The sequence below is a fragment of the Bombus terrestris genome, chromosome 3, assembly GCF_910591885.1.
Source record: "Bombus terrestris chromosome 3, iyBomTerr1.2, whole genome shotgun sequence".
In the NCBI taxonomy this organism is placed as follows: Eukaryota; Metazoa; Arthropoda; class Insecta; order Hymenoptera; family Apidae; genus Bombus; species Bombus terrestris.
Window position 1 is genome coordinate 6702482 of NC_063271.1, and position 15343 is coordinate 6717824.

A 15343-nucleotide genomic window follows, 5' to 3' on the forward strand; every position below is an offset into this window, starting at 1 on the left:
TTTCTCTCAAAGAGACATATCGATATTAGTTTAATATTAGCTTCCAAGTATTATAATAAATTATTATTTTGAGTTAATTTACGAAAGCTTCTACTATAATATCTTCAAAAGCCATTCGTATCATATGCTTTTGATGACAAATATTTTCTTCAAAATTTTTATGTTTTCCATATTATGCTAGATTTGAAAATTTCTAAGAATAAATAAAAGACTAAATCCGATTGTCCTCGTACACACACAAATTTCTTAGCCCGATAAAAGCTCGCGTCTTCGTCGCATGGAATTTTCGAAATTTCACATTGCTCTAGAAAAAAATCAGTAATCGAATAAATGCAGAGCTATTCTAATTCAATGTATTTCCGAGGACACGGTTTCAATCAAGGCAGACAGGCGCATGTTAATGCCGGACGCTTTCGACAACAACGGAACTTTCTCGCTCGGTTTAATCCAGTTTCTCGAATAAATCGCATTGCCCAGCTTGGTATTTACGTTCATGTCCATGATCGAACAGTTCAAAGAGGAATAAATAAGTTTGTCGTGATGTCGTAAATTAATTGACCTTGGCATAATTGGAAATAAAACGAAGACGAAAGCCTTACGAATATCGTATTCATTTCCAAATATAATTTCAGGTAGAAATTGTTTTTATTAATGAAATGTATTAATTAAATATTGCCTGACCACACACATTGTTAGGATTTGTTAAGCAACATAGTCGATATAGCGATTGAAATTGTGTTTAAAATATTCTTTATGATAAAATTGTTCAGGTTTCGTTATGGAAGGTCATAACCAAGGCCGTGGCCATGTGGATCAGTTACGACCATGAAAGTGGATGGAAATCAAAACTGTAAGGTTACAGTCTTATTAATTAATTCGCAATCACGCCGATGCGGCGAACGGAGTTTCACGTTTACGCGTGTAGCTGTTACGACGAGAAATAACATTTTTGCGGCTCGTCGCCATAAGGAAATTGCCCGTTAAGCACATGTCCTGTTACACTTTTCTTATTGGTCATGTTTCTGACGAAAGCTTACAAAGATTGAGATAAAAGTTTATTATACGTTGACTTGGATGTAAAAATTCTCGACTAAATAATAATTTATACACCTAACAAGGAATATACATTTTTATAAATAGTTAGACTATTATTAGTAAGGTAGAGATACCACAATCTGTGATGTTACTTAACATATTATTTTATGTCGTATTTCTGATTTGATAGTAATTTGTATGCGAGTTAATATTGGAAACCGTATGGTATCATTATCTTATATGGCTCGATATTCAAATGAACGTAAAATGTAGCTTCTTTTCAGAGAATCCATTAATTTCTTATAAATGTTTTTATAATATGATGCAAAAGCTATGATTTAAGCAATCATTTATTGATTTTCAAGCATACGTATCTTTCAAAAGGAGATGCGTCGCAACTTACATTTCTTTAATTAATTTACATATTTCCAGATCTTTTTCTTCATTTGCATTTTATATACCGTCAACTATTATATTATCGTTTCTGTGTTCTTTGAAAAACACTCTATTGTTTGAATTAAATAAATAAAATTCGTATTCACGATCTTTTCATTAACATTGAAAGTAGCACTAAGAATAATATTCAAATCGATGGGATCTATTCTGATTTAAATTTACAATATCAGAAATGTTATACATCCTTTAATTAACGTCACGCACTTCACGCACTAATTGTTTTTCCGTTTGGTGATTTTAACAAAAGATTAAATAGATCAAAATGTTTTTTCTTTATTACATATTAATATTCCTTTTTATGCTCATGATTTGATAAGTAAGCTTCAACATTCTGCTGAAACTCTACTCATATTTGCCATTCTTTTGTCGCGTATATGACAACTTAGCAACGGTGGCATTTACGTTTACCGTTGATGGTAACGTTCGAAATGATTTGTAGACGTTTCGTCACGAGAGAGGACTTTTATGAACTTTGATGAACTGCCGTTTTAACGTGACAAGCCTAAATGCGGCAGGGCCATCCGAATACGAAGTTGGAGGAGGAAGCAAGGAGTATCGTACCGGATGGCTAATGCACAAACACCTTCCGGATAACGGTAAGACTGCATGGTGTGCAGTGGTTTATTGCGGTAGTAGACGGTATTACGTGCCTTAACGTGCCAAGGATGCAGGTGCCGCGCCTCTTGTTGATTAATATTCGGCTCGTTGATCTCCTTAAGTCAAGCGATTCGAACAGGACAACCGGTCGTCCTCCTCCTTCTGGAAGTTCTCTCATTACCTTGCCCTGAATCTCCTCGTCGACGTTACTCCGCGCGTATATGCATATTTACAAGCTATGCTTTCAGCCGATATTACTTCGTTTACAACGATATATGTAATTCGTCTTTGTTCCTTGTTAATTTAATCAGCCTTTCCCCTGGTAAAAAATTCGACGTCGAAGGCTTACTTCGGTATACTTGGAAACACGTTGTTCGAGGTATGCGAGAGTCTCCAGCCAAGGATAGCTGGAGACACGAATGCCGGATCAGGCGATGAACGGGGTGAAAATAGCAGCGTTACAGTTCGTATGATTAATCCGATCGCTTGCAATCACGCCGAGTTTCTCATGATTTCTAATACGGAATAGCGTAAGCGGAAAATCTTGAATGATTTCTCATGATATTTAACACGAATCCCGAGAAGTTTGGTGACGAAACGTGGTGTAATTCGTGATGGGATGAAAATCCGGTCATATAATATAGAACAAGGCATTTATAAATTTTAAGCTTTCACAGTAGTTGACAGTGATTGACAGTAGTTCGCAGTGTTCTTGCACGTTTGCATCAACGTAGTTTGTTTCTTCAGGGCAGAGCTGAAGTTGGAACAATTTAAACACGATCAATCCCAATTCGATAAAATTATTCTAAATGTTACGCCATGTGCGTAACTTAACATAGATTGTTGTATAAATTGATTAAAATTATCATTACGTTGGGTAAAACTATCATTGGGAATGATCTAGAATGTTTTTCGCGAACAAAGAATAGCCAGGCACGACGTTTTTTAAAGTTACCGTTACGTTCGGGTGTTTTGTATGCCAGTGATATCAGTTGGTGTCACCGGAACCGTCGAAGGTGTAACAGACTCGATTCGAGGAATTATGCGCCCCGTGCTGTATAATTATATTCGTAATTGACGTAACCGAGCGGGTCGTTGTGGTTTTTGATATATGGTCAATGACACGACAGTTCAGCCCCACTAAATCATCTACAGAAATGGTTTAGAAAAGCTTACGAAAGTCTTTTATCTGGCTAGCAGATCTCGTTACGGATATGTGTTTAGCGAGTTCGATGCACGTAAAGCGTTAGCCTCGCCGTTCTTAATATATCTTTCATTTGTTGCATTCATTAATAAAATTCTATATTCCATATTCATTACGGTCCACGTCCATGAATCAATTACGAGCGTCCTTCAAATAATTTCTGTTCGCATAAATCTGACTTTCAAATTTGTAAAATCACATTTTCGTATCCCAAATTATTGTAATTTAGGTTTATTCAGAAATACACGACCTTTTATAAATATCAAGGTACAAAATTACATTCAAGGACCAGGACATTTAACTTTATGTTACATCAGGAACCAAGCAGAAACTTAAAATGGGAGAAAAATATTGTATGTACAAATTACACATGTATAAAGTATAGTTGGATTGCTAAAAGATTATCGAAAACAGTGTTTTATTTGATACGATATCGAAATCTTGGAGTATATATATGCTGCGCTTTGTCTTAGTTCGACAAGGATGCACACCGCTCTCGTCGAACAAGACGGTCTGGCATACAGTGCACCATTCCACTTTGTGCATCGACGAGAAAATCTCGCTTTTTATTCGCTTGCCGTTTATTTACGAATATCAGGGTCGTCTATTTCTCCTGCTCATATGACTATTTTACGATCAAATTCTGTAAAGCAGTTTAAATGGTAAATTAAATTAACGATTAAATGGTTAATTTTGCAATCAACAATATCTAGATTCCAGCTATTGCGCTGTTATGCGCTCTTGCCACGTTCTTTTCCGGGGGATATCTGAACAAATGTGAAATGATCAGAGTATTGAATGCTCGAGAGCATAACATTACGTGTAGCACGTGCAAGAGCACGCGTTTTCCTACGATCAGCACGCGACGTTGCGATTCCATAGCTCGCGTCACAGTATTATACCCGGTAGCTTCTTCTCGCGAACATACGTAAGGTAAGTCGAGGTAATGTCTCTTTCGAATTGCATAATGTGAGAGAAGCGCCACGGAGACGAGCGTTGCAACGAGGATGGAACGGGTTGGCCGCAGCGTTGGCTTTTGCCGACGACCCGACATGCTTTTATCTGGCACGGCGCATCATTCGCCGAACGCAATGGTGAAAGTCGACTACTAGCTGCGACAAACGCTTCAACATCCGAAATATTCAATTCGGTTTTTGTTCTTCACTTTGGTTTCAAACCCTAGTTTCTGTGCTTGCTTCAAAGGATTTCTCATCTCGTCGATTACCATCGATGATTTGGAGGTAAACTTTCGAAGTGCATCGGCTCATGATCAATATACCGCGGACATTTATGCAAATTTATATCTTTACGAATACAATTTAAGAAACGGAACATATCGTCTTATACGTATTCGACGAGTGTAACTTGAAACCACGTTGTAAATTAATAGCGAGAAAATAAAAATTTTACTACGTGATATAGAGTGATGTTAATTAAGTTCATATAATTAAATTATTCAAAAATTGGATAATGCTAAGAAAGCGTAACTGTCCGTTGTATATGAGATTATATGTTACACGAAAGAGAAACGCGTAATTTAAACATTCACGGACTTAAGACGACCAACATACATATGCATACTCAAAACCGTAACTATTATAATCCTAAGCTATTACGTAATACGTGTACCCTAATTCCTGCACTCGTTAAAAATTTGTATCAAACATTTCGCGCAAAATTCCAATGTTTCGTATACCTCACTTAAATAGAGGAGTACCAACGACTTGTAATTAACACGATGCTCATCTAACGAGTTACACCAGCTGTGTTTAAAAAAAATATTTCTAAAAAGAGCCGCGAGGAATCTCGGATTACGACAACGAATAACACGAAATTAGTAAAGTTATCTAACATTTCTCGTGACGATCACGAACAAACTTGTATCCATCGCACCCCTTGATAAACATCATTGTCACTTTGACTTAAAATACTTTGTTAAGTGGTTTCAACAGTACATGTCGTACACGTTAATCGTTGTCAGGTCCGGTGTTAAAGAAACCAACGAAACGTTTAATTCTAGTCAGATCCCTGAAAGGCTCATTGACAATTAAGTCTCGACCTAACGCGACTTGGCGTTCGTGCAACCGCAAACCCAAACGCAAACACCAATATAAATACTACCATTAATCGCTAGTTTGTTACACAATACCTTTACGTCAGACATTTTTGCGCGATGCGACGATGCAATGTATTAAGGTGCGTTTAGACCAAACAAAGTTCATGTAAGCAATTATCGAGCAATCTGTCCGTAACCTAATTTACTTCGAAAGAGCTTCTTTCACGACGAGTGCGAGCGAACGATTCGGCGAACAAACACTAAATGACGAAGTTTTATATAATTATTTTACATAATAATATTGTTAAGTTTATTTACTTATCCTGTTAATTTCGGCAGGCCACGCTATTATCGTATTATTATCGTGAAAATCGCCTGCTGTTGGAAGATGAATTTGATTAAAATAAAATCGTCCGCTTGGTCTAAACGCACCTTTACGATCACTCGCTAATAGCGAAACGAATATGATGTTGCGATCGATCGCCATTGTTGCACTGGTGAAAAGGAGGAAGAAGCTGACACATCATCGACGGGGGCGGACAGAACATAAAAGTCAGCGTTGCGGCGACGTTTGGCACAAGTGAAAGAGGATGATGAGGTTGTTGACACCACGTCGAGAGGTGTTCTTTGTGCGCGCGCGTTCCTCGACGCGTTTCGACGCCTTCGTCATCGACGTCGCGTCGTTGGCGAGTGCGTCGACGCCACTTCGAGAATGCCGATCAGGGAACCTCCTCCTTGGACGCGGTTTGCATTTCTATTTTGCGTTTCCTCCGCGATCATATAGCCCGATATGAATCTCTGTCATGTAAAAGTCGTAGGCTATTTCATCGCGGAGAAGATAGATATTCCAAGTTTTCAACCTAATTTTAAGATTTATATTGTTACGATTTTTTGACAGAAATATAATTTAACGTTAACAGCGTTTGTCGATAAATCAAGCGTTTCTAAGTTTCCTCTATTCCAAGTTACATTAAAATAGCCAACGTTTAACAGCTTTTGCCTACTTCTTCGTCGTTACTCATCTACTACAACTACGTTGTCTTACTGAAAACTAGAGTATTATTTATTACACGATACAATACGTTTCCTTTATATACTTAGTATTATTACTACGTAATTTATGTAAGTAGAAACTCATTAACCGGTATTATTACCTCAATTGAGGAAAACATTTCAGCGTGATAAAATACAAATTACTCGACATGTCTAAGTATAGCATTACGACGATATTTTCTAATTAGCAAATCTCTTCTAACCTGCATAGATGCAGGTTTTCTAGTTATTACTACAATAGAAGCAGTACTTCGTTAAAAAATTGTATCAAGAACGTTATTGTTTATTACTCGATAGATATCTCGTACCAGCATAAGTAGCTATCCTAAATGCAAATTTTAAATCTTTGTATGTAAGTTCCAGTCGTTGGAAGCGGTTTATCGCGGAGGTGATTCGTTGGAAGAAAGTTCTAGTAACGATTTCGAAATCAGCCCAGATATTCACGTTCCGTCGGTCGGTTCGTCTGTCAGTTCGTCTGCCTGGCACGTCTTTTCCCTTTCGCGAGAATCCGGCTATTTTATTCCGCGAGGCGTTCAAACGGTTTTCTCCTGTTCGCCTTTGCGCGCCGCGACTTTTAAGTGTCCCCCAGTTTTCGACTGACGCGTCATCGTCGACTTTTCTCCATTGCTGCATAAAGGAGGTCCCAGTTGTATCCAACGATTGGCAAATTTACCTGTTCCAATCGTTTAGCTCGATGAGATCGTTTCGATCAGCGAGAAAATTGTGGGTGAAGACATTGCAGGATAATCTGGATGATCGCGTCTCGCTCTATTGGTTAAGATGTTCGATTGACGGTGAAAGTAATCGCTAATTGTTAGACATTTGGTTCTGGTATTTTGATCGATGCATTTGATAATAAAGTGTTTGTTTATTAAGATATTTTTACAATAAATATAATAAATCAGTTAGAGAGCAACTGACCCGTGTTATATTAACATCCTCTTCCTCTCTCTCTTTTTATTTTTTACTTAAATTTTAAGTAAAATTTACTTCGTCATCTAGAAGTTTGTTGATCGATGTTTCAATCTACTTGTGAGGTGCCTAAATGAGGTGCGCCTATCGCTGTTATTACACATTTTACGCTGTTCGCGTCGGCTTTCCTTTAAACAAAGGAAGCAAGTCATTATCCACAAGAAAATGATTTACTTCGGCGAACTGAAAAGGTTAACGAACATCCAAATTTATATTCCACGCTTACTGTTCCGCGATTCTTTGTTGCTTTGCGCCTATGCCTGTCGTGTCCGGTGCGCACGGTGCACACAAACGAACGGCCGAACACGTATCCAGGTATTATAATGAGAAACCGTTAGATCTCGTGGCCGATTAGCCAAATGGAAAGAGGGAATCCTTGTGAGCGAAACCGATGCAACCAGTGCTGCTGCAGTGGTTGCACTCCGTTGCAGCGACGCGCTATCTTATGGTGAAGTCGATGGTTAGATACATCTAGAACGGAACAGAGATTGTTCGAGATTTTTTTTCCACTATGCCTCATCTGAACGCAATTTCATATCCTTTCCTTTTGTAGATTTCTTTGTTCCAGATTGACGAGCGTTTCGAAAGAATAATTAAAAGCGCATAACGCGTTCTATTCAATGTTTTTTCATTTCTTACAAAATAGGATTATGCGTTATTTGAATAAAATACTCGCGACACTTTTTTGTCTATTAGATTTAGAATAAAAATCTTGTTACGCGCAAATTACATCAAATTATTTATCTTGAGATGATTCTAATGACACGAAACGCGTTAATTGACGATCATAAAAGGTAACGTAATATTTTTCAATGTGCTAGAGGTATGCTCGTTATGTCACGTGTAATGTAATACACGTATACGTGAACATAATACTCTAAACATAACATGATGAAAGAATACATGGTAAGCATAATGTTTGATAATTTGATTACATCTGTGTCCCTATTTGGCTATTATTTAATTTAGATATCTGACGTAGATCTTTCTGTTCCTTTTTTCTAAACCGTTATTGCAAGAAATATGAACGTTGCATCGCTCCTCGGAAAATGAATTGAATGGTGAATAAATTCTTGGATAAGCTTCTTTTGCTCATTGTGCACGATGGAATTAATTAGCAGAAAACAAATAACGTAATAAAGAAGTATGAGGAAATTACCATCATTTCTCACCGTTGAAACTACGATTCTTAATGCTTATGTTCTTTTCTTACTTAAATCGTTATTTATTTTTTGTACTTAAATAAGAATTATCAGCTCGATTAGTTTGTGACGTGGATTATGATCCAAGGATACGATAGATCTACGATAAGCGAGAATATGGGTGAATGCGTAACTTTAGGCTATATTATATTTAAATATCGGCGTAGATCTATCGCCTGGGGGTTTGTCCGTTTCTTAACTCATCGTTAACGATTGCCCAGCGAACGACTTTCAGATCATTTTATCCTTTTTCAGGACGATAATCGGTATTTATTTGCTTTCTAAAATATGAGTCGAATAAATGCGTTTTGTAGAAAGAAAATCGATATGACGTGTTCACGATATAATTTATACAAATATATAATTTATAATATTACGACATTATCGATTTTAACGAAAAAATATTCAATTAGTTTGATTAAAAATTTCAGAAGTGGGATAAAAATAATGTAAACGCGATACGCGACGTACCATACTGCAAATACCTCCTTCCTATAACTCCTCGAATTCTATCAATTTTTCACTAAAAATCGTTTCATCACTTTTGCAACAGAATAAGACGGTCATTTGCAATTGGAGAGCATCGTTGAATTTCAAGGACGCGCAGATCGCTCGCATCCAAGCGTGGCGGTAGAAATTTTTCTGGATGAGCAACGACGTCAATGGCGAGCCTAATCGACAGACCGTCTAATCCGGTCGCGAGACTGCAATCGGCATAAGTTAGAAACGGTATGGCATAATGGGCTGCGTTGCGACACTACGCGTGGGCGCCACTGCAAGGCGCAATGCACTTATGCACTTACATATAAAAGGATGCGGCAAATCTGTAACGGAGCGGCGTTTCCAAGCGAAACGAACGGAGAGAAGCGACACGTACGGGCAGAAACGAGACCACGAAGAATCGAGATCACGGAGAAAGTAAAACACAAAGAAAGAGAGGAAAAGAGGCAGAGAAACTACTGGTTCGACACGGTCGTAAGCGATAGAACGAGAATATAAATCCCTGTTACGAGGACTCGCGATAGACGAAAATCTAAACTGGCACCTTTATCCTTGAAATGAAAAAAATATCGATATTTTTAAAGCTATTCCTTTGCTAGTCTATGAGAGTAGACTACCTAAGCTGAATGTAGATGAATGAGAAAGTTGGACAGACAATGAGGCGAAAATCGTTGCAAAGTGAGTTCGACTTGGGTAAAACGATGAAAGATGAACGTGGCGGATAATTGACGGTTAAATATCGGATATATAATTCATTGAGTGAAATCCGTGTAAGCTTACATAGAGTATGTTACTTATAACTCATGCCAGAATACGGATCAGTGTGAAAAGCAATCGGTTTTAATATTTAGGGAAATGATAAATTAAATTTAAAATGATTTATGAGTTTCTGGATGTCCTGTTTCACAATGAGAGTCTAATGGATGCCGTTATTTGCTCGTTTTACTTATCTAACGATTTGTGAGTGAATTCGTATCTCTTGTAGACGCGAGTCTTCTTTCGAATAATTTGTCCAACTTCCTACGATATCGTTAGTGAATTTTGATAAGCGGCGTATAGTTCACCGAATGGTACTGGATATTTATCGATCGACATTCATCCGAAGTATCCAAACAAAGTTCGTGAAACGAAAGTGGAAAAGGAAAGGAAAAGCAGTGAAAAGATAGGAGAAACAGGAGGGAAAAGGAACTGGCAGCAGATGCATAGGTCGGAATGCGGCATCGGTTGCCCAAGGAGAACCACTTCGCGCTGCGCCCTAGATATTCCACAGCAATCCGTCGTTCGACGTCGGCTCTACGTGCGCCATGGCGTCGACTCCTGCATGCATAAGGCTATTTAATCAGTTAGCTATTTTTGACGAGTATACTCGTCATGAAGAAATGGCAATATTTTGTATTGTGACAAGCCCTGTCAGTAATAAAATTAAAAAATAGGACGGTCATTTCGTTGTAGCTTAATTCTATATTATAACATCCACATATACTCTGTGTTTGACAAGTATACTCGTCATCGTTTACTTTTTGCGACACATTTCAGATACACATTTTTCAAAGTTTCCAAAGAGTTCGAAACAGCTAACTTGTTAAACAAATAATTATCGAACACGCATGCGTTCCCATCGTCTTCGAGGGTGATCTTTCAACCCTTTGCAGAGCGCAGCTGATCCGATACATACGTGAAAAATGTTTCTGCAAATAATTTTAAACAAACGTCGTAGATTTTGCAGAGTAATAAGGATTAATAAATAGATGTATAATACGATAAATTTCCATGAACTATAAGCGGCTACCAGATTGTAAATTTGTTGAGTAATTTCGAATTTTTGTGAGTAGATACGATCAAAGAAATGCAACTCCAAATATAACTTAGTTTCACCTTCTAAATATTTTATTACCTAAATTTAATAAGCCAATTTTTAAGCCTAATTTTAAGTCAATAGAATGATACATCATTGCAAATTATACATAGACAGGGTGGACAAGGGATGAAAAAACAATAAAAAAAAAAAAAAAAAACGATGAATCGACGATAGAAATTTCTATAAAACCTCACACGCTGTTTAGATAAATAAAATCAAAATTGACAATAATTCCTTCACTGCATTCGGCATATGACAAAATCACATTTTGTAACTTTTTTTTAATAAATAGATGCTTCGCTTCGTTGCCCGTTCTTGATAATTCACTAATGGAATTATATTACCTGGCATAAGCTTTTCTTCCAATCATTTCCCAAATATTTTCCATGTGATTCAAATTTCGGAACAAGCTGATCGCGTTAGAATCTTGATATTTTTTTGATGTGGCCATTATTTCGTATGTCTCGATCGTCGTGTTGATAAATAAAATTATCACTTTCGATTCCTCCCTGTGAATGGTACTAAAATCGTGTTTACATCATACATACCCTCGTACATATATTATATACGTTTCTTTCCTAGTTTCCCTAAAATGGTATCACACACAAATTTGTCGTTAGTATGGAACAATTATATAAGATTTTAGGCATCGTACCGTGTCTATCACATAGACTCAATGAAGAATTTTTACAGTCACGATTTCCACAAACTTAAGTTGTGTTCATTAATATTCGTAATCACCTAATACAGTGACCGACCAGCGAGACATACCGCTATCGAATACGTATACGTATACATACTTAGACTCGAGACGAGTCGCGGTTTCTTCCGCAATCGGCTTGGTAATAAAGTCGACTGCCTCGCCAGCGGTAAATCGGCCGCCGTGTCGATACGCTTCGCGTGAGATAAGAAATGCACGCGTGTATATTGGTATGCACGCGAAGGAGTATACGGGAAACGTAGGGTGAAAATGTAAACCGAGGGGAAATGTTGATTCGCTTTGCATAGATTGGAAAACGTAAGAGTGATTCGTTTGCTCTTGTTGTGGCGCGCGCGAGCGCATTATTCTCGCTTTCTCCTGATCGTGATTCGGTGTCTATGTATTGAGAGTAGCCGGCGGATGGTGTGCTTAACGAGTTAACGATGATCGCACGCAATTATGCTTATGGTTGGAGCGGATCGACGCGTTACGAGGATGTTGTCCGATTTTCTGGCACGGTGTCGTGCACGCGAGCGTTCGCTTCTCCGGTTGGATATATCATCCAGCGGAGAACGTAATCCTTACGCTTAGTTTCAGTGTCGAAATTACTGCTTTTAAGTCGAAAGTATCGATGTTCCAACGGATCCGACGAAATTTCAGTGAAAGCGCGTAGTTTTGTAATTATGATTTACTGTACTCGGACGTCTGTATTTCTACTAATTTTCTAGTTCTCCTTTGTGTTTGTAATAATTATTTGGTTGGTATAATTCTTCCTGCCTCGAGTGGCAAGACTGGAATCATTTACACGATGCATTTCAATAACCATTCTAAGTTTATATTAGGTCGAGTATTAAGACGATTGGCGATTTCTTAAAACAGCACGTTGTTATTAATTTTCTACAAAATCTATTTTATCTTTCTTATCAACGAGTAAGTCGATTATCTCATTTCGTTATTTCATATGTGTTTTATAAAAAAAAGGTCCAGACACATGTGGTTTCACAGTATTTGAACGATTTTTAGAATATTCTATTCGAGATGCGGACACCAGTGGAAGACGAAGAAACTTATCAGTCAACCCAATATTATCTTATATACCACTTGTTATTGCCAAATCAACAAACGAATAAAAAATTAAGGTCACGGCTATGCATCATCCTCGCTTAAATCCAATTAAGTTACAAATTATTGGAGCCATCTCGGTTTTCGTGTTCGATTAATTTAATTGGAGATCAGTCCCTGATCCTTGCCACCTTGGCGTCACCGTTTCTCTGTGTCGAGACGAACAGACGAAAAGACGAAGAAAGCAGCCTTCCACGTTGGCCCGATGGTGAAAGTCGTCCAAAATGTCACTGGAGTTTAACCTTACTGCGAATATGTGCTTACGCACGGCTGAGGTGTTGCGGGACAAGGCAGCAGCCGATGCGAAACTAAATACGTATAATATTATGGCTTATTGCATAATTCTTTTTCTGACATCGCGAATACATCGGGATGAAGCGGTAGAGGTATAGACGTGGTTTTACCTTAAGGTCATGCATGTACAAGTTCCGAGCCTGTTTCGAGAAATCATAGTCTTCTACTATAATTAGGAGACCGAATAGTTATAAGGAACAATGGAAAAATACACATACGCATTGAAATTTTCTAGAACTTTCTCTAGAACGATATGATGTTCGGAAATTTCTTCACTGGCGATGGAGTTATTCTTTTAACGTTTGATTAAAATGCACGCTTACGTCGACGAATTATGAATTACATAAATATCGAAAGGTCTTTCGTTGGAAAGTAGACACGGAAAGCAAGATCGCATCAAAAAAGCGTGTATTATAAATATTTCTCGAATGTTTTAACAGGTTTAACGCGGTCGTTTAGAATCTTAATCGATACATTTTGTAATAGGTGTATCATTTATAATAAATTATGTTACAAAAGACTGTAAAAGATGCTTTCGAATATTTCAAGCTCCTCAATTATTTTTACATAGCACGGTTTCGTGTTACAATCTTACGTTATTGGAACGTAAATTGAAAAACACCTGAACGTATTGTTGAAAAGCGAAGAGAAAGGGAAAGTGGCCTTCCATTTCTCAAACGTCTACCGGCTGTCGTTGACGCCATCGACCTTGCCAGATGCCGATCGTTATTTTCTATAGGAAAAACGGATCATCGATGTTGGCGAACGTTGTGACTTCATCGTTGATAATGTACAGCGTTTTCTCTTTTTCTTTTATGTCCACGAATAACGAGTAACAATTGTTCGAAATCTTAGTATGAGTAATATGTCTGTTCGTATCTTTTAGTGTTTCTATTTTTATACAAAATGTATGTATTAACCTTTTCTATTATCTTGTACAGGGATTATGTACGCTAAAAAGCTAAGCTAAGCTGTGCAGCCCTGAAAATATTTGCTTTCATATACAGCGTGAGGCAAAAATCAAGATTTATTCAAAAAATCTTACACGTATGTTGCATAAATAAAAAATTGATTGAAAAGATATGACGTACGTAGAGAAATACAAATTAACAATATTTAATACAATACAATAATAATACAAATTAATAATTAATAGTAAAAAAACATAAGTATGTCTGTACGAACCTGATTTTTGTAAGTGTTCGTAAGGTGTTTGGTAGAAATGGTTCCGTACATGTATATATCGAAGCAAATATTTTTCAACTTAGCACTGCATAGCACAGCTTAGTTTTCTGGTGGATCTTCCGTTTAAATGCGTATGCAGATGGTTAACGTGTTTCAGGAATTCGAGGAAAGTTTGTCCTCGCAAAGTTGAAAGACAATCCCTCGGGGCTTCCCCAGCCTCTCGTTATTTTCTCAGAACCGGATTTTGAAACCACAATACATATAAGTATCACACTGGTTCGCCCCTATCCATCCGTGCATATACATATAACTTTCTTACAATTAGATAGCAACCTACCGGTGTTGCACAACCTCCGGCAAGGTGACCTAGTTGTACCTTCGATCGATGTAGGTTGGAGAACCTTCAGATTCGGTCAAGCTCCCTCCGTGCTCTTTGTTCCCAGGTGAACGTCACGATAAATATCGTTCCTTCGCTTTAGTTTGACTATAACGTTTCTCGAATTTATAGGCCAATAGTTAGAATAGTAAACATAGTTATACTTTTATTATCGGTTGTTTATTAAGATATCAGATGGAACGAGAATCTAGTAAACGGATAAAAAACGAACAAACCGAAACAGGTGAAAAGAATTAGATAAATATATCAATAGTTCGGTTCTTTCAGTTTTGTATCAGTCATCACGAACGATATAGGTGAGTTCGATTTACAGATATTTTTATCGTGTTAATTAATAAAATTGAATAATTGTTCTCCTTTCATGTAAGTATTATAGATCGTAGAACGCATTTCTAAATAGATCTCTGGTTGTACGAGTAACACAAATAGCGAGAGCGGTAAGAAGGTAGGAAGAAAGGAATGGCTGGAGAAAGAGAGAATCCGTGGAATTCGAGTCACACCTAGAAACAATGACTTCCAAGAGATATTTACCTCTCGAAGGGAAAAAATCACGGAGCGCAACGACGAGACGTGGGCGAGGAAACCCACAGCGTCTTCCTCCGTTTCTTTTTCATTTCTTTGATCGAAGCTACCCTGAACTGCATACAGAAGAAGGCTGGTAAGCACGAGAGTAAGTAAGTACCAGACTCTCTATGCACTAAACATTCGTGT